We start from the raw sequence: 23,546 nt of genomic DNA, 5'->3' as shown, positions 1-23,546 counted from the left end.
CCTCCTGGCCTTGTCTGTCCGGTTCTTTAGAGCTCCCAGCGCCAGGAAGCCGTTTGGCCGTCGCGCGCTTTACAAATAATTTTCATTCATTCATTCATTCATTCATTCATTCATTCATTCAACCAAATTAACTGGGTAGATGGTCAGGAGGTTCACACCGCAAAATAACTAGGGTAACCTTAGGTGCTAACACTGACCTGATTGTAGAGAAAAACCTGATCCCGTTGATGACAGAGACTAAACGGGTGCTTTAATGGTTAAATAACTTGCAGCTAACCATTGTGGGGCAATGTAATGTTATTAAAATGTCCTACTTCCCTAAACTCTTATACTTCTTTAGGGCTATCCCTTTAGAGATGGGCAAAGCAATGCAACAGGGATTCGACCAGATTTTCTCCCAATTTGTCTGGGCATATTCTCGACCAAGGCGAGCTTTCAAGCTGCTCTCCCTCCATAGGGAGAGAGGCGGTTGGGCGCTCCTGTTTTTAAGATTTTACTATTTGGGCCTCAGACATGCAATATAGCGGGGAGCTGCCTAAAGAACATTCATATATTCCAAATGCAGGCTTCCCATCTCCCTATCAACTTCTACTGGGAAAAGAGACCAGTGGATGTCTCTGGTGGCAGCTCTCTTTCGGATATTATAAACGGGTAAGATTTAAGACCTTGAGGAGCACCTATAAAGTTTTTTGCAACATCCGTAAAAATTTAGGGCTGGGCAGAATGAATTACTACTCTCCTCTTAATTATAATCTTAATCTACCAGCAATCTTTGGGGCTTCCTACCATCATGAATGGTACAGAGCGGGAATCCAAAAATGGGAGACTTGATAACTACTGAAGGTATTAAATCATTCTGTAAACTTAAAACTCAATATCATCTGAGGGAACAAGAGTCTTTTAAATATATGGCCATAAGTAACTTTCTGACCCGTAAGACCAGGGGGACTGCCGGTTTCTCTAAGGTAGATTTATTGACGAACTAAAAAAATCCCAACTTACCCGTGATTGGATATATTTATGCTATATCAATTAGTTTAATGATTGATGTTATGCTTATTATAGCGAATAAATGGCAGGCGAAACTGAACATTTCTTTTAACATCTTTAACCAGACCATGCTATCCGCTAGGAGCGATCTACTGTCTGCTAAATTACAGGCACAATTTTCTAAGACCTCATATTTCTTATATATCACACCTAACAGAGTTGCTAAATGTGGAACGGGGACAGGAACGCTCTGCCGTAGATGCTCAGACTTTAGCGAAGACTCAATACACATGTTCGCTACTTTCCCCAACTTACACCCCTGCAGGTACAGATACAAGACTTCTTTACTAAAGCTCTTTCTCAGGAAATCAGCTAACTCCCACGATTGTTTTACTAGGTACGCAAGATAAGATCATTAGAAAGAACGCAGGTGCGCTTATTTTTGAGGCTCCGACCATATTACGTCTCTGTATAGCTTCATCCTGTATAGACCCAAATCCCCCATTATTTTCTCACTGGCTACCTCAATTGATTTTTACTTGCCATATGGAAAAGGCTACATTCTCCAGAAGGGGAAGCTGGGGAAAAAAGAAGGGTTGCACTATCTGAGAACCTTTAACTGCTTGGCTTGGATAGATAAATACAACAGGGTCTCTGGAATGTAAGCAGTAATTCATGCTTTTCACTCTAGGGAGGATCTATTAATTCCACAAATCTAGAAATATAGGTGATACCTGAGGCCAGAAAAGTTCCTTCAGGGTGACTCTCAGGGTACTTACGATAGAGTCACTATTTTATTAACATTGTTTGTGCCATGCAGTGTTTAAATGTATAAGCTACGAAGTAGTCTTTGCTTCGAGAGTATGCATTTGTACAATGCAACTTTTATCTCTTTATCTTTTTTCACTTTTTTATCGACTTTCGAAATGCTAGAAACTGCTTATTTGTATTAGATCATTCTTCACCGCGAGCCAACTCTGATGTTTTAGTACCGGAGATGGAGGGGTGGAGGGAAAGTAGGGTTGAGGGGTTTGTTCGATATGGCTCTTTATCTCTGTATTGGCTTTTGTACTTTCAATAACATAAAAAAAAGAAGATGTAGCGCTTGGAGTTGGTAATTGGGGTGTGAAGTCAGTGATGGCGTTGCAGAAGTTGGGGCATGATCCAGCTGGTCTGTAGGTGAGGGGGCCTATGTTATGTTATGTTAGCTACATTTATTTTGCGCACAGCTGCTCCAGCGAAGGAGCGTCCTGGCGCATGGAAAAGGTGAACATAACACAACGCGAGGAAGAAAGTGAAAATCAACATAAAAAGTTTAAAACAGGTAGGTTTTCACGGCCCTGCGGAATGCTAGTAGATCCTCTAAAAGGCGGATTTCCAAAGGAAGCGAATTCCAAAGAGACGCCGCTCTCACACGGAAGGAGCGCCCGCCCATCCGGCTAAGCCTGAAACGCGGGGTAACCGCAAGGGATTGCCCAAGAGATCTGAGGGAGCGAGTCGGGACATAAGGGGACAGAAGATTATTGAGGATCTCAGGCGCCGATCCTTTTAAAATTTTAAAAGCGAGGCTGAGTACCTTAAAATGGATTCGGCTTTTCACTGGTAACCAGTGTAGGGACCGCAGAGTGTTGGACGTGGGACAGGACCTCGGCAGGCCCACCACTGCTCTCGCAGCCGCGTTCTGGACGCGCTGCAGGCGGACGATCTCAGCTTGGTTAGCTCCCAGCAGGAGCGAACTGGCGTAGTCCAGCCGGGAGATGATCGTAGCTTGGATGACCAACTGTCTCGTCGGGGCATCGAAAAATTTAAGCACCGGCCTCAGTCCGCGCAGAACACCAAAGCAGCATGCTGCCACTCGCTTGGTGTGGGTGGTAAAACATAAGGTGTGGTCGAGCCATACTCCCAGGTTTCTGAGCTCCATCACCGGTATGGGGGCAGGCCCGAGCTCCTGTGGCCACCAATTGTCCCCCCAGCAGTCCGTTCCTCTTCCCACGATCATCACCTCGGTTTTTTTCGCGTTCAGCTGGAGACAGTTGTTATTCATCCAGCTGGCCACCTCTCTCAGCCCGTCTCCGAACCTGGGGGCATCCAGTTCGGCGTCCCCGCTGATCGTGACCGCTAGCTGTGTGTCGTCGGCATATGAGACCATAGTAAGGCCCCACTGCCTGGCGACATCAGCCAGCGGCCGCACGTAGAGATTGAAAAGTGTGGGACTCAGCGAGGAGCCCTGGGGAACCCCCAGGTCCAACTGATGGAATTTGGACTGGAAAGGAGGGGTGGCAACGCAGAAGGAGCGATCGCTGAGGAAGGAACGGAACCACTGCAGAGCGGGCCACAAATGCCAATGTCCTCCAGGCGGTGTAGGAGGATGCGATGGGACACTGTGTCAAAGGCAGCGCTAAGATCTAATAAAATAAGCGCTGCCGTTTGACCTGCATCCAACACACTCCGCAGATGAGAGATGCCAGAAGGCTCTCTTGTTTTGATTACCCGATCTAGCTAGGTCAAGCCTAAAAACCTGCAGTACTGATGCCTGTCACTCATGTAGAGAAGGTGGTGTAGAGTCCTTCCATTTTTTGCAGATTTCTCTTCTGGCCAAAAGGATTGTGTAGAAAAGAAGATGTTTAGCTGGGCCAGTGACTCCATCTACCAGACCAAAAATTACAGATGGAGGATTTCTTGTGATTTGCCGATCAAGGGAAGTTGACAATGAACTGCTTATAGCGTCCCAAAAAGAAGATAAAATTGGACATTCAATAAAAACATGTGCAGGTCCGATGCAGCTATTACTCCACACCATTTGCAAGATACTAGAGAGTCTTTTGAGAATTTTGAAAGCCTCTGCGGTGAGTAGTAGGCCCGATGCAATGTAAAAAAATGATTACGTCGGAGCCATGCCGGTTTAACAATATCCAATAATGTCTTGAAAGAGTTAAGCCAAAGGGTAACCACATCCTGGGCCAAAAAGGAGCTCCCCCAAAGCTTATCGGGCAATTTAAATTCACCGTCCATCTCCTCTAAAATTGTGTGGTACCAAAAGGAGATTTCTTTTTTAGCTGGAATTTTATTTACAAGTTGGTGCTCAAGAAGGTTATCTCCACCAACTGGGAATCTACTTCGAGTTACAAACCGTGACTGAGCCCAGCTGACTATCTGAAGGTATTTAAACCTCGAAAGATCTGAGACAATTTTATCTGTAAGAGATTCCGATGGTAAGAGAATCCCTTCTACAAACAAATCCGCCCATACTTCCACCCCTGCCTCTCTCATAGGTAAGGCAAGGCTATCCTTGAGCTAACTCAGTCCTCCCGGTGAATCCCTCAGGGGTGCATTACTAGAGAAATACCCCAGCAAGACAGACCTACGCAAGTTAAACCATGTTTTGGCCATACCTTGTAACACTTTTAATTTTATTTATTTTTTTAAATTGGGGTCCCCATATTTAAACAGAAATCCCTCCCGTGAGATACTTGCCCCATTAAGCATAGCACCAAACATGCAGCCTATCCCGACGTTAGTGGGCATCTTCAATAGCATACGAGAATGAGTAAATTGAAATGGCCATGCATATAGTTGTAAATCAGGGGCTGCGACCGCCTTTTTCCCTTCGGTGCCTACCTTTTTTCCAGGCAATCCTGGGTATATGCTGTGCTTAGATAAATGAGTTGATATCGCTCTGCAGCTTTAATAAAAGTGAGGGTTCAAAATATAAAGGAATAGTATTAAACAAAAAAGTGACCTTGGGTAAAATGGACATTTTTATAAGGTTCACTCTTCCCAAAATAGATAAGGGTAATGAAGACCATGATCTCATAAGTTTCCGACACTCTTTTGCTACTATTGAGAAGTTAGTTTCAATGATTTATTGACATCTGGGACAACAGTGATACCTAGTCAGGAATCTAAGGGGGAAACATGGCGGCAGCTAGCGAACTGCGATAGCGTCCCGGCTCTGGCATCTCGTGATGCTTGTTTTTCTCTCGGACGTTAGTGATGCCAGAAGATCGTAATTCTTGTGTGATGAATCTCTACGACGGAGAGACCTAAAATATGTGGGTTTAAAGCAAAAAAAAAAATCGAAAACGTAGTGAACCCCCACGTCGGTGCCACGGTGAGGCAGTGAGTCGGTGCTTTCGAATCGGCGTTTTTTGGCGTTTACGAGCTTCCCCCGTCCCGCCCTTCAGCTCTTCTCTCTCACCTCTCATGTAGGCTCCGGAGTCTTCTCCGGATTACTCGGGGCAGCAGTGCAAGTGCTTCCGGGTTCCGCTGGCAGTACGGAGGTTGGAGCTGTGGACATGAGTCTACTGGAGTAGCGGAGTCGGAAGAGCGGTGAGTCGCCGGCTGTAGTGGTTGATGTGGTCGACCCCACACCAGGTTCTTCCTTTGCAGGGGGGTCAGAGTCGTTAGTTGTTGCAATGCCTACCCCAGCGCAAAAAAAGGGCAGGCGGGGTCCTAAGGCACACAATAGCAGGGGAGAGTGCGGTGGAGAGAGGGGCCTCCTGCTCGATACAACTAGTGGTGCGACTAGAGGTGCAAAGACTCAGTCTCAAGGTCTGAGTCATAGTCATAGTGCTACAAGCAACGCTAGCTAGAAAGTTTCCATTTCTTCATTTTTGTGCGCAGAGGTGAAGACTAAACGCGCTAAAGGGGGTAAATAAGCCAAATCTGTCAAATTAACTAGTTCAAAAGTAACTCCCTCTCTGAGATCCTATTTCAAAGTTGTGCCACAAGTCTTAGATTTAGCAAAGGAAACTGCTGCATGTAAAGCATCTTTTGGTTTAATCTCCCTCCCTTCTCCCCTTTCTCCCCCTTTTCCTCTGTCTACCTGAACTATGGATCAGCTGATAACCTCGCCAGGTGAGGTTTCAAGCAGTGGGGTCCTGGGCAATCTAGGGGCAGATGCCTTAGAGGCTGTTACAAGCGAGGTGCGAGATGGAGGTATAACGGATGGGCCTTCCTTGAATCTGACATTAGAGGGAATGGAGCAGGGAGTCGCTCTGCATGAAGGCACGGCTGAAACAACAAATATCTCCCTGGTTGAGCCTGGTGGGGGGTCGACAGGGTCGGCGGCCGCTTCTGCTTCCCTGGAATCTATGTTTGCATCTCTCTCGATGGACATAAAAAGGGGGTTTGAAAATTCAACCGCTAATCAGGCAGAAATTAGAAATTTCTGCGAATCTCTGGAAAATAAAATTGACTGATTAACTGTAAGGACGGTCGCGCTAGAAGATAAAGTGGCAGGCCTCTCTCTTCACCTTGATAAGGCCAAGGCTGAGGTCATTAATTAAAAAAGAGAGGATCTCGCTATCTCTAAAAGAATGGAAGTTTTGGAAAGTAATGCTCGTCGCAATAACCTCCGAATCCTGAATATCCCGCATGGGAGCGAGGGCACTGATATCAAGCAATATGTGGTTATGCTCTTAAAAGACTCTCTGGGGCTCGAACAGTCAGTGGATGATATAGCTACCGATATACAAAGAATCCACAGGGATCCTTTTAGGAAGAACCCACAAAGGACAAAAAACAGGAAAATTCTAGTCAACTTCCTTACCTACTCTATTAAAGAGTTTATCCTTAATCAAGACCTAAAACAAAAATCTTTGACAGCAAAGGGTTTACCTTTCAGATAAGATCAGATCTATCTAGAGTAACCCTGGATAAACAATGGGAGTTGGAGAGGCGGCTAGACGCCTTTAGGAAGCTAGAGGTGGTTGTACATCTTAAGTTCCCAGCCGCATTACAAATAATGTATAATAACAAGATGTACAACATTAGATCTGTAGTAGCTGCAGACGAATTGTTGCTAGACTGGGGTAAAAAGGGTGGTCCTTCAGGGTAGCTTGAGCCAACTTGGGTCATCCAGTAGGCCCACTGAATACTCACTGAGCACTCAATTTAAACTAATTAAGTTACCCTCTGGTAAGATACTTTTGGCTAGCCCTAGCTTACACGTCTACTCCTAATCATGTATTATGGACTTAGGGGTGGGCGTAGTTCGCAAAGTAGCGCTACGCGAAGCTACGCAAAGTGCACTTTGCACTACACGAACTTCACGCAGCACTACGCGAGCTACGTAGTAGCATGTTCGCACTGTGCAAGATGCAATATTAATGATTGCTCAGTGTGAACAAGCATCCGGCACTGTGCAATCATTGAAAACGGCGTCTTGCACAGTGCGAGCTGTAGTTTTCTGCCGCTCGAGTAGATTTTTACTTGAGCGGCAGCTTTCTCAACGTGAACTGGTAGTTTCTCATTGCGAAAAGTCCTGAGCATGCATGACCACTCGCAATGAGAAACCTGACCTCCCCGCGTTGAGAGTCTTGCTGGGATGGCATTTTGCTTGCTCCTGGTCGCGAACATGAAGTTGAGGACCTCGAACAAGCAAAAAATGACCGCTGCACTACGCTACGCTGCGCTACGCGTGTTCGCACTGTGCTACGTGCAGCTCGCGTAATGCAAAGTGAGATAGGTACAAAAAAAAATAATAATAATAATAACTTGAATAAAATATATAAAAGTTATGCATATTTGGTGCCCATTATACGTTGTCTTGGATTTGATTCTCTTGGCACGTTTGGTATCTCAGTTGCTTTTTTGCGAATAATTGTGTCTTGGGAGTCCGGTTGGACGCTATCTCTTGACTTGGTCCGGGTAGATAGGGCAAAGGTTTACCATGGGAAGGGGTGGGTTAGTGTTGGGCACGGGTTAGGTGGGTGGGTGCTCTTAGGTATAAAAAATAAAAATTTCCACATTTTCTTCCCTGTAATTGTTTTTTTCGATGGAGTGACCTTTATTGTAAACGTGGCATTTTTTGTTGGGTCCAGTGGTGCTTTTGTTGGATATTGGCCATACGAAGGGTTGAAGCAAACTCTCCATGAATAGTCTGCAGGTTCTCTCCTGGAACGTCAATGGTCTTCGCACCAGACCTAGAAGGGACAGGATTCTCCAGTATCTTCGTGATTCTGGAGCGGAGGTCATTTTTCTCCAGGAGACGCATATGATAGAATCAGAGTTGTTTTCTCTGGTTAAAGATAACAGATGGATAGACCTTTGTATTTCAACTACTCAGACTATAAACATTAGGGGAGTCTCAATCTTCTTTAAGAAGTCAGTTAAAGCCAGCCTGGTTTCTAAGTTAGTAGATCCTAATGGTAGGTGGGTTATTGTTACAGTGAACATTGTAGGCGTATCAGTTACAATTGTGGGATATTATGGTCCGAATCTGGACGATCCCTCTGACCTTAAATCCATCTTTTCTAATTTATTAATGTACGCAGGATTCCTTATTTTGGCTCGAGATTTTAACATCGTAATAGATCCCCTCCTCGATAAATCGCCAAATAGTCGGGCCTCAATTCCTTCTAAAACTAGGGCTTTCCGACTGGAAAATATGAAACAGTAAGGTTTCTTAGATATATGGAGAATGAGGTCTGGACAACAATTGGGTGTTTCATTTCGCAATCATAAATATATCACCATCAATCAAGGATTGATTTAATTCTGCTCAGCCAAACTCTTAAGAGTGCAGTAAAAAGCATTTCCTACCTTCCTTAACATCTATCTGACCATTCGGCCGTACATATGGTAATGGAAGGCCTAGCCAAAGTTCCCCCGAGAATCTGGTCGTTTGACCGCTCCCTTCTCTTAGAACATGAGTAGATCTACTTTTTGGTTAAAGAATCTGAATGCTTTATGAAGGTGAACCTTGGTTCAGCCCCATCAGGCTGTGTTTGGGACACCTATAAAGCCTTTTTAAGGGGACAAATAACTAGCAGGTCTACCCACAAATTATTTAGAGAAGAGGTAGCTTCTAAAGAGGCTGAAATCACCAAGTTACAAGCGGAGTTAGATTTACATTCAGATGCCTCAGCTACCACTTCACAGGAATTACAGGGTAAGCTAACGCAAGTAAAAGGGCACTTAGATTAGGTTCTGAATGCATGTATTTTACGAAGTTGGGAAGCAAGTACAATTGCTCACTTTCAATATGGAGAAGGAGCAGGTAGACTCTTGTCTTGGAAATCTAAGGCCGATCAGGTCCGAAATAACATCAGTTCTATTACCCAGGACAATTTGGTTTATACATCCGACGAAAAAATTCTGTGGACTTTTAGGCTTTTCTTTCAAGACTTCTATCTATAAGGAGGATAGGCTTATTGAGGCAGGAAGCATCGAAGACTGATTGAAGGAGATATAACTCCCTTCGTTGACCCTGGAGCAAAGTGCCTTTTCTAGACCTGGCTATCACGCAGGACGAGGTTAAAGCGGCCATCAGGGTCAGTAAAAAGGGAGAGGCGGCAGGTCCAGATGGCCTTCCCGCTGAGATTTACAGGGCATTGGAACCAGCAATTGCTCCTTTTTTAACTACCTATTTAACCAGATTCTTCAGGATGGGATGTCTCCCCCAGTCTCATGGGATAACTCATCCATAACCTTGATTTTAAAGCCTGGTAAGCTGGCATCAAACTGTGGGTCCTATAGGCCGATCCCCATTCTTAATGTGGACTATAAAATCTTTGCTTCCAATATGGCCAATAGACTGGGGTCTGTAGCAGGCAACATCTTGCACCAAGACCAGAGGGGTTTTGTTAAGGGCCAACAACTTTTTGAGTTGACCTATGACTTGATAGGAGCTATTGATGTGGCTTCCTCCTATTCTCTCCCATTGGCTGTTCTCACGCTCGACGTTACGAAGGCCTTCGACAGGATGAACTGGTCATCCCTGTCGGGGGTCTTAGGCAAATTTACATCGGAGACCAATATCGTCGAGCTGTGAGTTTGCTATATCGTAACCCTTCAGCTTGTCTCCTGGTGAATGGTGCATTGTCTGACCCATTTAACATCACAAGAGGAACACGTCAGGGCTGCCCTCTCTCCCCTCTCCTATTCGATTTATATATCTAACCTTTTGCTCAGAAGTTGAGGGATGATTTTAACATCAAGCCCTTCAGATATGGGGAGTGAGAGAAGAAGGTGGCCCTGTACGCGGATGACATCCTGATCTTTTACTCTGAATTGTCTACAGCCCTTCCATCAGTGATTAAACTAGCTTAGGATTTTGGAGGAATCTCTGGTTATGAGATCAACGCTTCCAAAACAGAGATTATGGTTTGGAACAATGAGGAGTTAGTGGAGGGGGAGCAGTCTAGCCTAAAAATGAGGTATCTAGGTATCACTATTGTCCCAGATGTCAATAAAATTGTTGAAACTAACTTCTCGATGGTAGCAAAAGCCTCTGCTATGGACCCAGGGTAGCACCTGTGTTGCCACCCAAACATCCATGCACTTTATGCCTAGCACACTGTGCATGGATGTTTAATAACATGCCTTTTTTTCAATTGTGACTTGTGCTGTGGCCCCATTCCAGGCCGCAGAGCAAGCCGCAATAAAAAAGGCATGTTTTTGACCGCCTTCTCGGTGTAAGACGGGTAGAGCTGCTGACTACATGTCTGGTGGGTTCCATCTAGATACGATGGCAGAAAAAAGCTCCTCCAACCAACATCATAATGAGGCCCTAAGTCTTAGCTGGAGATGATTTTAAACTGTTTTGTCACTAGTCGGGCTGAAGTAGAAGTGTATTTTGTGAATTGCAATAGTTATACTCTTATGTGGGTGGGTTGGTGTTTTCAGTATTCAAACTTTATTTTGGTCATTGCGACCATAAAAGTGCAAGTGCATACACAAATGTAATTTGTGGCAATAATACATTAAATGTTACAGCCGTGAAAGTGCAAATGCATACAGTACAAACTTCAAATTTGAATATATGAAAAAATTCACTAGATACATTTCTAAAATCATTAATAAGAAATATAGTCAGTTAAAAAGAGAATTAAAACAACAGCTAAAAAATATCCAAATGTATTTGGCCAAGAGGAAAGCCCTGGTAAAGTGCATTAGGGATACCATTATAAGTTTGCAATGAAAAAGTAAAGCCATATGCTACTTTCCAAAAATCCCAACGTTACTGCCTAACTCATTTAGAATGTTGGTAGAGTGGAAGGGAACAACCTTAGGGCTCCCCAACTTATTTCTTAAATGCATACCTTCTAATTATCCACATCTTTCCAACAAACTTGGCAACTGTGGTCTTGTATCAGATTTTAGGATGCACAGCTCATCTTGGTGACATTGTGTTCCCAATAACCTACAGATGGGTGCTTGCCATTTACTTCTCGGGGAGTTATACATCGGACAAGCAAAGAGAATAGGAGCTATTGACTCAACGGAACAAGGGCAGCCAGGACAATGCATCTGCGCAGATGAAGGCCATCCCTACACAGCTGTAAAGGAGTTTACAGGCAGGGAACTACTTCTAAATTGGATATAAAGCCTCCTATCCTGTGGGATCGTGATCTTCTCTATGTATTGCTCGTATGTGCTTTGAAATTTGAAATCCATTAATTCTATTGTGAGTCGGCCTCCAGGCAAGTGTGATACATTAGACTGGGCCACCCAGTTCCAATATTGGGTCCTAACCAGCCCTTTGCTTGGTAGTAAACAGGGATCTTTACTGTCCAAGGAGCTCCCTATGCCTATTGTTGTGAGTAGTGACCTGACTTTAGTGAACCACCCGATTTTATTAAAGGGGTCATGTTTGGAAACTTCATCAGATGCAGCAGCGTAATGGGAGAGTTCTGGGGTTAAATTCAGGCGCAACCGAAAAAGCAGGGGGGCAAAGTCGCACTTTGTCCACAATGGATGGTCTGCCCATACCTAATCTAAAAGGAAGGAGCGGGGTACTCTAGGGAAGAGAACAGAGGACTATCAAGAATTTGTTATTGGTGATGAGGAGGCCCTCCAGGTTATCAAACCCCAAGAATTCGGCCCAACACAGAGAGGAGTCCACTACTTTGTTGTTTTAAATCTGAAGTGGCGTTGCTATTGGTCTTGACTGTTAGCATCTGTGCTCCTTCATCAGAGCCCCAGAGACCTGCTTCTGTTGAAGATTCTGCTTTGTAATGTGGTGCTCCCAGGCTATTTTCCCAGAGAGGTTCACACCCAAGTAGTCGAATGTTGCTACTCTCTCAAGGGGAATCTCCCCGAGGGTCGAATTCCCTTTAAATGATTTGTAGGGGTTTCATCAATACAAGTTTTGTTTTTGATGTGTTGACCTCCATGCCACTCACGCCACAGAAAGTATTGAAGCGATCTTACAACAGTTCCAGACCACTGGGGGTCTTGGAGACCAACAGCGTGTCGTCTGCAGACAGTAGAGTTGGTACAGTGACGTTCCCCAAAGTAGGGGCATTGAGGCAGGTATTTCTGCTAGGTGGTTGACCACTCCATTGATAAAGATCAAAAGCAGCGTAGGGGCCAACACGCCTGTCGACACTAATTAGGTCTGTTAGTTGCCCTTGTTCCCCCTAGTGGGCCCTCACAAAATTGTCCTTGTGAAGGCGAATGACTAGTACACATAGAAAGAGGAAAAATGTGAAGAAATAAAGATATTTCTCCTCGTCGTGCCTCCTTACGCCTCCCCTGGGTAGGCATAAGCTTTTGGTCCTGCCTCAGATATACGATTTCATGTAAATCTGGGGCAGTGTCAAAAGTCCATGGATGTTGCTGTGAGCGCCCCCAACAACACCCATTGCACATCCCTTTAACGCAAAACACTGCGTGAAAGGGACTGATATTTATCAGGCAGAATTAAGCCCAAAAAGTTGCTTAGTGCTGCCTGATAAATATCACGCAGGCTTCTGCTCCATGGAACGTTACAAAAAGTGACATTCCAGAGGCGCAAAGAGTCTCATAAATGAGGCCATAGTGTTTTAGTGAGGTTGTGGTAGCTGAGAAAGCTATTCACGTGGTCCCCCGGCAGTGCCATAATGTGCCTTTGGTATACTTATAGTTCTAATTGAATCAAGGTTTCAGTCTGAGCCTGAGGGCACAGTGAGTTCGAAGGTGGTAGACTATTAGGAGAGTGTGGGGAAGGCAATATTGTCTAGTAAGTGTCATGGGCCCACAGGCTGTAGCATGATTTAGACTGATGAGGATCACACATGCAGTCTGTTTTACGCCTACTTCAAGTACCGAACTTTGGCTTGCATTATTTGGGGGTTCGTTCCTTTTTGAAGGGGGACATAAGTATAACAATCCCTAAATTAGTGAGCAATGGGCATAACACAATGAAGGATACTACTACCTCGGGTGCACCACCCATGGATGTAGCTGATTCTCTTCCAGAGGTCATTTCAGTCAGTGCAATGAAGCTACTAGCTCTGGTAAATCTTAAACACTATTTTACTGCTTCACGAGAGGCTAATTACTAGAAGTGACAGAATTAGCATATCTTTTCTATGCACAATACACATAATTATCTATCACCTGCGCAAGAATGGTTTCAGCTGGAACAAGCTGCAGGCACTGGCCTCGGCTACCCTTAGCGGGGTCTCTGGTGAAGAAAACAAAAGCCCTGAAACCTCTCGGCGGGAAACAGTGCTTTCTGCGGCCAGTAGACTACGGGGGGTTGTTAGATTACTGCGATGTTTTTTTTTCGACTATTCCCTTTTCTGTTTCTACAGCTGTGGAGGTCTTGAAGGGGCAGCAGCAAGGGCCTCAAAGGTGAAACTCGCATGAGCACGTGCTCCCAGTCCAGGGTTACTACAGGGCTAACAGGCTCTGCCCGGAACGAAGCAAGCCAAGAGGACGGGAGAATACGGCGTTTTCTCACTGATGTTGAAGTTCATGTCCAGGCCCATGAAGATGATGGCGCATTAAAGGGTAAGCACGAAGTCGACAGCATTTGTTGTTCTCCATAGGTTACATGAGTATGTGTAGAAATATTTCCATTAATTAGTGGAGAGTTGAACTTGACATTTCAGTTTTTAAATACACTAGTTTTTTTTGGTAGAGATAGTACAAAAGGTTAGATCAGAAGAGAAACGATAAGTCCAGTAGAGTACGTGAGGTAAGGCTGGGGGAGCTGACAATGGAGAAAAAACAGTTAACACGATAACTTAGACGTAAGTAGAGGATTGATTTAGGGCGAACTTTACTCCAATGTAATGGAGCACTGCAACAGGGGATGGACTTGAAGTATAAAAAGTGGCGTTCAACATCGAAGGAGAACAGAAAGGAAGAATGAGGTGGCAGGAAGGGTATTAAGAGCTACCACTGATGAAGGGGATTTAAAATATGCACCAAGATGCAAGGGTGTGGGGAACAGAACAGGGGATTAATATATGGCTTGTAAGTCAATTGACAATAATTATGCTGTGCTCCTCTTTAAAGTCAATTTCCATAGCATTCAACTACTAAGCGTATTCAATAAGCTTTTAGAGCTTTCCGAGCACTAGGCACAGCTATAAGCGAAGACACAAGTGACTGAAGAAGTATAGTCCCAAGGCTTTAAGTGGGCCGGGTCTTGCTGGTGCTGAGCACCGGCAGTTCTTAAAAGCAGGTGCCGAGACGGATCCCTATTGGGCTCTCCATTTCAGCCCTCACCCTTAGGTTGGAAAGAAAATCTTAATTCTACAGCAGTACCACTGCTCAAAGACATTGATGTAACTTCAAAAAGATGTGTTTTAGTTACTTCACAGTCTCTTCATTTCAGAACTGAAGAATTTTCAATATTATGTACAACAAAGCCCATGACTACAAGGTTTGAAAGTTACACAACAACACAAACAACAAAGGCATTTGGAGTTTTCCCCCAAACAGTTAACTTCACCCCAAACACCACATTTCAAAATTCAATGCATTGCCACCCATGCCATAAATGATGTTAAATTCAACAGACAAAATGGAAACCGCTACATCAAGCATCCCCGCTGACTATCTCAGGGACTCTAGGCCTACTGGCCGAAAAAAATCACACAACTTTGTAGGCCTGCGGCAAAAAAACTAAACCAGGATGGAAGGTCACACAAAATGGCCACCCCCACATGGCCTGGCCAGTGCCACCCCCAAAAACATGAAAAGAAAGAGAAGAAAGACAATACATTCCTATGGCAAAAGGACAATGCTTGGCTTGACAAAATGGCCGCCAAGCCGCCCACATGGTCAGGCCACCCTCAAACAACAAGGTACATAGAGGACAGAAACAGTAAGTGGTCCATGCTCCAAAAACTACAAGCAAATGTCAACCTGAGGAGTTTCTTTTAGCAAAATGAACAGCATCTAGATTTTCGGGAACGTTTTAGGCAACTCGAGGGATATTGCTCCCGAGAATGTAAATTCGGCGTGTTCGGCGGCGCGAACTGTACAAAATGTCGTGATTGCGCGCCCGAGCACGCACATTGAGCGCGCGAAGAAGACAAAAACTGTAAGGTCGCATTGTAGCAGTGTGCAAAGTTACCAAAAGTACGCGAGCTGAATTCTAGGGTTACCTAGTGCGCAGGAAAAAGCCATATTATTCAACACACACCCAAAACCTGCAATTCAACACCAAAAACACATGTTGCTAATTAATCCAAAGCCATCCATGACCTACATGATGTTACACTTACAACCTAAACACCCCTATAACAGTTGAACAACTTTCATGCACCCATGATGAGGAGGACTGTAGTACCCTTGGGTCTACCTACTGGCACAGTAGGCCACAAGCTTTGCGGCCTATGGCAAAAACACAGAGGCAGCTACTAGTACCAGGAATTAAAATGGCCGCCCCCACCTGGCCTGGCCACCCCCAAAAACATGAAAAGAAAGAGAAGACAGACAATACATTCCTATGGCAAAAGGACAACGCTTGGCTTGACAAAATGGCCGCCAAGCCGGCCACATGGTCAGGCCACCCTCAAACAACAAGGTACATAGAGGACAGAAACAGTAAGTGGTTCATGCTCCAAAAACTACAAGCAAATGACAACCTGAGGAGTTTCTTTTAGCAAAATGAACAGCATCTACATTTTCGGGAACGTTTTAGGCAACTCGAGAGATATTGCTTGCGAGAATGCAAATTCGGCGTGTTCGGCGGCGCGAACTGTACAAAACGTCGTGATAGCGCGCCCGAGCACGCACATTGAGTGCGAGAAGAAGACAAAAACTGTAAGGTTGCGTTGTAGCACTGTGGAAACTTACCAAAACAGTACAGGCCTCCCTCAATAATAATTTTTAAGAAAGATTGAGAAGCACAGAAAACTGTAGTTGAAAAATAAAAAAATAAAAAAAACATTTATAGTACACCAATTCTCAAACTTACTTGTGAAAGAAAAGTTCAAATCCAAAATTCCTCAATAAATCCAATTAAATGCTATGATGCAGCAGACAAACACAAACAGTGATCCTTCCAGCTCCAATTCCAAATGAAAGTGAACACCATATGGACAAAGCACTGGGAGGAGCCTGGTGGACAGGAACAGGAAGTTGGTGACTCAGGGGCACTTCCTTTCTCTTGAAAAAAAGAGTAGAAACAAAAAGAGGACTCATAGCCCAAAAAAAATACAGCCAAATCACAATCTGAGGGGTTAAATGAACATTTTTGAGAAAATTTTAACATGCTCGAGAGATATTCTGTGCCAGATTGCAGTTTCTGCGTGTTCGGAAACGCGATCTTACCTACATAGCGCTGTAAGGAAGATTGCGCGTCCTAATGACGTGTTCGCGCGTCCGAATGACGTTATCGCGTTCTCACAGTCGGGTTGGATTGTGCGGCCGGATTCCAAACATCGTAGCGAACGCGACCGGGAGAGAAAAGCGAGAAAGCAAACGCAGAACCATGGTAAGTCATAACTGCGCACGCGAGAATGCTATTGTGTGCGCAAGGAAGAAAAATTACTACGCTACGCTGTAGATTGCGAAGTAGTCGGTACATCATGAAGTTGCTGCACAAAACTTTCCAGGATCAATCGAATTGGAACTGGGACTACAAAGTCCAATGAGTATATCGCTTCCTCTTAAATCTAAAACAACAACGACATGGCAACAGCTCTTGCAGAGAAAAACCCAGGGCTTTTTTAGTCTATGATAAGGCCCGTCTGAACTCCTTAAAGGGGGCTAACGGTGTCATGTTCTTCGCCAAACCTGACTTCTGTCACACAACGTTAGAGCGCAGATGGCATCTGCGCAAACTTATAACCCCATTCTAACCCCATTTCATCAAAGAGTTTTCGGAGAATAATATAGGGTCCGCAGCAGTGAGAACCATATGGGATGCAATGAAGGCGGGTATCCGAGGGGAAACCCTGCAGTACTCTATACAGAAGAACAAAAAAGTGAAAGAACAGCTTTTGAGGGTGCAAGATAAGATGAAAAAGGCAGAGGAGAAATTAATCCTGGCATTTAAGCGGGTGTTGAAATTGAAGCTGCTCAATTAGAAGTAATAGCCAGTATTGGAGAAATAGGGCCTATATTTTCTGAGAAAACCGCCACGAAATGGGCTTCTGCTAGAGGAAAAAATATATAAATGTGGCAATAGTATTGGCCATCAACTTGCCCTCAGGATCAGACAACAGGTGTCTTCCAGTGAAATTCTATCAATCCAACTTACCTCTGGCGAGATCACGAAGGATGCAACCAAGATTTGCAAGGCATTCTGTGAGTTTTACCAGAATCTCTATTCCAAGGACAATACAGGGCCTTTAAAACTGAGAGAGGATGAAAGTTCGTTATATCTGGACCAAATCACTCTAGCGGAGCTTAGTGTAAAAGATCATGACCAACTTGAGGAATCTCCTGCATGGGATGAGGTAGCTAAAGCCCTGGCAAGCCTTCCTGATGGGAAAGCGGTTGGTACTGATCACATCCCGGTTGAGTGCTACAAAATATTTCCCCGTTAGTTAAATACTCTTCTTACTCTATTGGTAGTTTCTATTTTTAATGGTGCACCTCCACCAGATTCCTGGTCCAACGCCAAGATAGTAATATTCCCAAAAAAGGATAAACCTCCACTTGAAATGGGATCGCAGCGACCAATAACTTTAATCAAATGTGATTCTCAAATATATGCAAAACTCTTTGCAACAGGACTATCCCTAAGAATAAAGCCCCTGGTGGCACAGTGACAACAGGGGTTTATCCTAAAAAAAACATGACGGAACATATCCGCAGGGCCATCACCTTGCTAGACGCATCTCAGGTATCAGGACACCCAATCTCACTAATCCTACTCTACGCTGAAAAGCATTTGATTGGGTCTCCTGGTCATTTCTCTGGGTTTTTATGAGAAAAATGTGCTTTGGGCCTGAGGCAATTCGAGCCATACAAGCTCTCTATAGTAATCCCACAGATAACATATCAATTGATGGGATTCTGATGGAGCAGATTAAAATCTCACGGGGACTCGACAAGATTGTCCTTGTTCACCTCTGCCCTTAACCCTTTATATAGATCCTTTTATAAAGGCAATAGAAAACAATCAATCTATTCGAGCGGTGAGCAGGCTTGGGCTAGATACTAAAATCATGGCTGATGCCGGCGACCTGGCGTAGTGACCCCTGACCCTTTAAGTGCTGTTAATGCTCTAGAGTAAGAGGCAAAAAAGTTTGGGAAAATCTCGGGGTACGCCCTCAATCAAGGCAAAACCCGGATTATTATAAACAACCAAATTAACTGGGTAGATGGTCAGGAGGTTCACACCGCAAAATAACTAGGGTAACCTTAGGTGCTAACACTGACCTGATTGTAGAGAAAAACCTGATCCCGTTGATGACAGAGACTAAACGGGTGCTTTAATGGTTAAATAACTTGCAGCTAACCATTGTGGGGCAATGTAATGTTATTAAAATGTCCTACTTCCCTAAACTCTTATACTTCTTTAGGGCTATCCCTTTAGAGATGGGCAAAGCAATGCAACAGGGATTCGACCAGATTTTCTCCCAATTTGTCTGGGCATATTCTCGACCAAGGCGAGCTTTCAAGCTGCTCTCCCTCCATAGGGAGAGAGGCGGTTGGGCGCTCCTGTTTTTAAGATTTTACTATTTGGGCCTCAGACATGCAATATAGCGGGGAGCTGCCTAAAGAACATTCATATATTCCAAATGCAGGCTTCCCATCTCCCTATCAACTTCTACTGGGAAAAGAGACCAGTGGATGTCTCTGGTGGCAGCTCTCTTTCGGATATTATAAACGGGTAAGATTTAAGACCTTGAGGAGCACCTATAAAGTTTTTTGCAACATCCGTAAAAATTTAGGGCTGGGCAGAATGAATTACTACTCTCCTCTTAATTATAATCTTAATCTACCAGCAATCTTTGGGGCTTCCTACCATCATGAATGGTACAGAGCGGGAATCCAAAAATGGGAGACTTGATAACTACTGAAGGTATTAAATCATTCTGTAAACTTAAAACTCAATATCATCTGAGGGAACAAGAGTCTTTTAAATATATGGCCATAAGTAACTTTCTGACCCGTAAGACCAGGGGGACTGCCGGTTTCTCTAAGGTAGATTTATTGACGAACTAAAAAAATCCCAACTTACCCGTGATTGGATATATTTATGCTATATCAATTAGTTTAATGATTGATGTTATGCTTATTATAGCGAATAAATGGCAGGCGAAACTGAACATTTCTTTTAACATCTTTAACCAGACCATGCTATCCGCTAGGAGCGATCTACTGTCTGCTAAATTACAGGCACAATTTTCTAAGACCTCATATTTCTTATATATCACACCTAACAGAGTTGCTAAATGTGGAACGGGGACAGGAACGCTCTGCCGTAGATGCTCAGACTTTAGCGAAGACTCAATACACATGTTCGCTACTTTCCCCAACTTACACCCCTGCAGGTACAGATACAAGACTTCTTTACTAAAGCTCTTTCTCAGGAAATCAGCTAACTCCCACGATTGTTTTACTAGGTACGCAAGATAAGATCATTAGAAAGAACGCAGGTGCGCTTATTTTTGAGGCTCCGACCATATTACGTCTCTGTATAGCTTCATCCTGTATAGACCCAAATCCCCCATTATTTTCTCACTGGCTACCTCAATTGATTTTTACTTGCCATATGGAAAAGGCTACATTCTCCAGAAGGGGAAGCTGGGGAAAAAAGAAGGGTTGCACTATCTGAGAACCTTTAACTGCTTGGCTTGGATAGATAAATACAACAGGGTCTCTGGAATGTAAGCAGTAATTCATGCTTTTCACTCTAGGGAGGATCTATTAATTCCACAAATCTAGAAATATAGGTGATACCTGAGGCCAGAAAAGTTCCTTCAGGGTGACTCTCAGGGTACTTACGATAGAGTCACTATTTTATTAACATTGTTTGTGCCATGCAGTGTTTAAATGTATAAGCTACGAAGTAGTCTTTGCTTCGAGAGTATGCATTTGTACAATGCAACTTTTATCTCTTTATCTTTTTTCACTTTTTTATCGACTTTCGAAATGCTAGAAACTGCTTATTTGTATTAGATCATTCTTCACCGCGAGCCAACTCTGATGTTTTAGTACCGGAGATGGAGGGGTGGAGGGAAAGTAGGGTTGAGGGGTTTGTTCGATATGGCTCTTTATCTCTGTATTGGCTTTTGTACTTTCAATAACATAAAAAAAAGAAGATGTAGCGCTTGGAGTTGGTAATTGGGGTGTGAAGTCAGTGATGGCGTTGCAGAAGTTGGGGCATGATCCAGCTGGTCTGTAGGTGAGGGGGCCTATGTTATGTTATGTTAGCTACATTTATTTTGCGCACAGCTGCTCCAGCGAAGGAGCGTCCTGGCGCATGGAAAAGGTGAACATAACACAACGCGAGGAAGAAAGTGAAAATCAACATAAAAAGTTTAAAACAGGTAGGTTTTCACGGCCCTGCGGAATGCTAGTAGATCCTCTAAAAGGCGGATTTCCAAAGGAAGCGAATTCCAAAGAGACGCCGCTCTCACACGGAAGGAGCGCCCGCCCATCCGGCTAAGCCTGAAACGCGGGGTAACCGCAAGGGATTGCCCAAGAGATCTGAGGGAGCGAGTCGGGACATAAGGGGACAGAAGATTATTGAGGATCTCAGGCGCCGATCCTTTTAAAATTTTAAAAGCGAGGCTGAGTACCTTAAAATGGATTCGGCTTTTCACTGGTAACCAGTGTAGGGACCGCAGAGTGTTGGACGTGGGACAGGACCTCGGCAGGCCCACCACTGCTCTCGCAGCCGCGTTCTGGACGCGCTGCAGGCGGACGATCTCAGCTTGGTTAGCTCCCAGCAGGAGCGAACTGGCGTAGTCCAGCCGGGAGATGATCGTAGCTTGGATGACCAACTGTCTCGTCGGGGCATCGAAAAATTTAAGCACCGGCCTCAGTCCGCGCAGAACACCAAAGCAGCATGCTGCCACTCGCTTGGTGTGGGTGGTAAAACATAAGGTGTGGTCGAGCCATACTCCCAGGTTTCTGAGCTCCATCACCGGTATGGGGGCAGGCCCGAGCTCCTGTGGCCACCAATTGTCCCCCCAGCAGTCCGTTCCTCTTCCCACGATCATCACCTCGGTTTTTTTCGCGTTCAGCTGGAGACAGTTGTTATTCATCCAGCTGGCCACCTCTCTCAGCCCGTCTCCGAACCTGGGGGCATCCAGTTCGGCGTCCCCGCTGATCGTGACCGCTAGCTGTGTGTCGTCGGCATATGAGACCATAGTAAGGCCCCACTGCCTGGCGACATCAGCCAGCGGCCGCACGTAGAGATTGAAAAGTGTGGGACTCAGCGAGGAGCCCTGGGGAACCCCCAGGTCCAACTGATGGAATTTGGACTGGAAAGGAGGGGTGGCAACGCAGAAGGAGCGATCGCTGAGGAAGGAACGGAACCACTGCAGAGCGGGCCACAAATGCCAATGTCCTCCAGGCGGTGTAGGAGGATGCGATGGGACACTGTGTCAAAGGCAGCGCTAAGATCTAATAAAATAAGCGCTGCCGTTTGACCTGCATCCAACACACTCCGCAGATGAGAGATGCCAGAAGGCTCTCTTGTTTTGATTACCCGATCTAGCTAGGTCAAGCCTAAAAACCTGCAGTACTGATGCCTGTCACTCATGTAGAGAAGGTGGTGTAGAGTCCTTCCATTTTTTGCAGATTTCTCTTCTGGCCAAAAGGATTGTGTAGAAAAGAAGATGTTTAGCTGGGCCAGTGACTCCATCTACCAGACCAAAAATTACAGATGGAGGATTTCTTGTGATTTGCCGATCAAGGGAAGTTGACAATGAACTGCTTATAGCGTCCCAAAAAGAAGATAAAATTGGACATTCAATAAAAACATGTGCAGGTCCGATGCAGCTATTACTCCACACCATTTGCAAGATACTAGAGAGTCTTTTGAGAATTTTGAAAGCCTCTGCGGTGAGTAGTAGGCCCGATGCAATGTAAAAAAATGATTACGTCGGAGCCATGCCGGTTTAACAATATCCAATAATGTCTTGAAAGAGTTAAGCCAAAGGGTAACCACATCCTGGGCCAAAAAGGAGCTCCCCCAAAGCTTATCGGGCAATTTAAATTCACCGTCCATCTCCTCTAAAATTGTGTGGTACCAAAAGGAGATTTCTTTTTTAGCTGGAATTTTATTTACAAGTTGGTGCTCAAGAAGGTTATCTCCACCAACTGGGAATCTACTTCGAGTTACAAACCGTGACTGAGCCCAGCTGACTATCTGAAGGTATTTAAACCTCGAAAGATCTGAGACAATTTTATCTGTAAGAGATTCCGATGGTAAGAGAATCCCTTCTACAAACAAATCCGCCCATACTTCCACCCCTGCCTCTCTCATAGGTAAGGCAAGGCTATCCTTGAGCTAACTCAGTCCTCCCGGTGAATCCCTCAGGGGTGCATTACTAGAGAAATACCCCAGCAAGACAGACCTACGCAAGTTAAACCATGTTTTGGCCATACCTTGTAACACTTTTAATTTTATTTATTTTTTTAAATTGGGGTCCCCATATTTAAACAGAAATCCCTCCCGTGAGATACTTGCCCCATTAAGCATAGCACCAAACATGCAGCCTATCCCGACGTTAGTGGGCATCTTCAATAGCATACGAGAATGAGTAAATTGAAATGGCCATGCATATAGTTGTAAATCAGGGGCTGCGACCGCCTTTTTCCCTTCGGTGCCTACCTTTTTTCCAGGCAATCCTGGGTATATGCTGTGCTTAGATAAATGAGTTGATATCGCTCTGCAGCTTTAATAAAAGTGAGGGTTCAAAATATAAAGGAATAGTATTAAACAAAAAAGTGACCTTGGGTAAAATGGACATTTTTATAAGGTTCACTCTTCCCAAAATAGATAAGGGTAATGAAGACCATGATCTCATAAGTTTCCGACACTCTTTTGCTACTATTGAGAAGTTAGTTTCAATGATTTATTGACATCTGGGACAACAGTGATACCTAGTCAGGAATCTAAGGGGGAAACATGGCGGCAGCTAGCGAACTGCGATAGCGTCCCGGCTCTGGCATCTCGTGATGCTTGTTTTTCTCTCGGACGTTAGTGATGCCAGAAGATCGTAATTCTTGTGTGATGAATCTCTACGACGGAGAGACCTAAAATATGTGGGTTTAAAGCAAAAAAAAAAATCGAAAACGTAGTGAACCCCCACGTCGGTGCCACGGTGAGGCAGTGAGTCGGTGCTTTCGAATCGGCGTTTTTTGGCGTTTACGAGCTTCCCCCGTCCCGCCCTTCAGCTCTTCTCTCTCACCTCTCA

This window comes from Lissotriton vulgaris, chromosome 2_1 (genome assembly GCF_964263255.1).
Source record: "Lissotriton vulgaris chromosome 2_1, aLisVul1.2, whole genome shotgun sequence".
NCBI classification, from domain to species: Eukaryota; Metazoa; Chordata; class Amphibia; order Caudata; family Salamandridae; genus Lissotriton; species Lissotriton vulgaris.
Note: the sequence above shows the minus strand (reverse complement) of the source record.